This window comes from Frankliniella occidentalis, unplaced genomic scaffold, assembly GCF_000697945.3.
Source record: "Frankliniella occidentalis isolate FOCC.00 unplaced genomic scaffold, Focc_3.1 Scaffold7, whole genome shotgun sequence".
NCBI classification, from domain to species: domain Eukaryota; kingdom Metazoa; phylum Arthropoda; class Insecta; order Thysanoptera; family Thripidae; genus Frankliniella; species Frankliniella occidentalis.
This window is the reverse complement of record NW_026267137.1, coordinates 1,657,963-1,659,712: the sequence shown is the minus strand read 5'-3', so window position 1 is coordinate 1,659,712 and position 1,750 is coordinate 1,657,963. Positions and strand designations below refer to the sequence as shown.

Sequence of the window (1,750 nt, the reverse complement as noted above, 5' to 3'; positions counted from 1 at the left end):
TTCAATCAATATTTCTTATCATGAAGCAATACTTTATAATCATTTTTACAGAGTAGCTTAATGTGTCAAAAAATGTATCCGTATCCAAAGCTGGTCCAAAAATGCGAGAAATTAGAATGAACCGATATATTTTAATTGCACCGACGTGGCTTCATCTGCAGACGATAATATGGTTAATGTGTTGCCGGCGGGTGAAGGGGCCCGGGGGCCTGCCCCTGCCCCTCGGCCCGCCGGGGCCCGCACAGCGACGCGGACGGGTAACGAGCCTAATGAGGTCCACCGAACGTAACCCGGCGTGGCGGGGAGGGGCGGGATAAGGCGAACGTATTCACTTATACACTGTAAGGATATTTGCGAGCGATTGCGGCTGTTTTGCAATAATTATTGCGAACCGATAGCGGACGATTTTCCTAATTTGTAATGCGAAGAAAATCCTTCGCAATTTCGAAAAAAATTCCTGCGTTTGGCCGACAAAAAGCAGCCGAATCCTTCACAATGCGAACGGATCCTTTGCAAAAAAATTATCAGTGTTCGAGATCAGTGTATTTAGGATAACTGTTGACTTTTAAAAGCATTCAAAGAATATATTACAAAACAGTTGCGGCTCTGCCCCTACGAAGAATTTTCGGGTGGTCAGGACAACCGGGAGGAACCTTACCTTTTTTGTTTTGGCTGTTATCAACAAAAATATTTTGTTGCTAAGGAAAGGATATATCACCATAAAGTACGTAATATAGAAGAATTTGTTGCTACCTGATAACGGTTTAGCTGTCACCGTACCGTTTCTTAAAATTACATATTAGCGCATATTAGCAAACAAAAACCTCGGCAAGGGATTTAGAGGGTGTGGCCTGGGCCTGGCACTGGGCTGGGCAGCAGAGCCTCCAGCCTCTCAGACCATCGGGGAGCTGAGCGGCTCTCCTTCCCCTCTCCCCTTACGCCTCGTGCTTCCGCGCTCCGCCCCCCCCGACCACGCGCACTGGTGGCGGTCAAGGGAAAATGGAACACCTTTCCCGAAACGGCACATGGCGCGCGCCGCGTGCCGCGTCTGCTACCGAAGAGCGGCCACGGGGCGTGGCGGGGCGTGACGCAATATCGTGAAGGGACGCGCCGAGCTGGGCCGAGCTGCGCTGAGCTGCGCTGAGCTGCGGTGCCGCCACTCACGCAGGATATCTACTACCCCACATTTCGGCAGCGCGGAGTTGTGCAACGAGCGGCTAACGACTGATCTGGACCAAACGCTGAGCGCCGCTCCTTGGCCGCTCCACACTGCACGGCCACTAAAAGCGTTAATAGTTCACACGTACGCGGCGGGGCGGGACCAGCAGGTATTTCCAGGAGGCGAGTGGAACAGAGAAGAGGGAGGGGGGGACTCCATAATGCGGTAATTAAGTCGTCAAAACGCCAGGAGACACGGCCCGGCCTAGGCAATAGCCTGCAGCCGGAGCGCCATGTCGGAAACAGTACGTTCTGCGAAATAAGGGTCTAAATGAGACCTTACGAAGAAGGGACTGGTTCCTATTTGGGTTACAACAGGAGCGGATTTCCACGTACCCATAGGAAAGGTGCGGATTGCGATGGAGCAAACAAACATCCTGGTGAATAAAAAAAAATGGGCTCAGTCCACATTTTAGGTTTGCTCATCTCTATATATCGTAAAATTCGACTCTAAGAAACTGAAATGCGAACGAAAATATGGTCGATGGTTATAGTACTACTTCGGTGGAAATAAAAACGTTCCACGTCCTAC

The 1,750-nt window shown here is 50.6% G+C and overlaps 1 protein-coding gene across 1 annotated transcript in view; it reads right to left on the bottom strand.

Moving 5' to 3' along the window:
• The window catches only part of LOC113209408 (protein-lysine N-methyltransferase EEF2KMT), a 3,521-nt gene that overhangs the window by 496 nt on the left and 1,275 nt on the right, over nt 1–1,750 (bottom strand). The gene's annotated exons all lie outside the window — the stretch shown is intronic.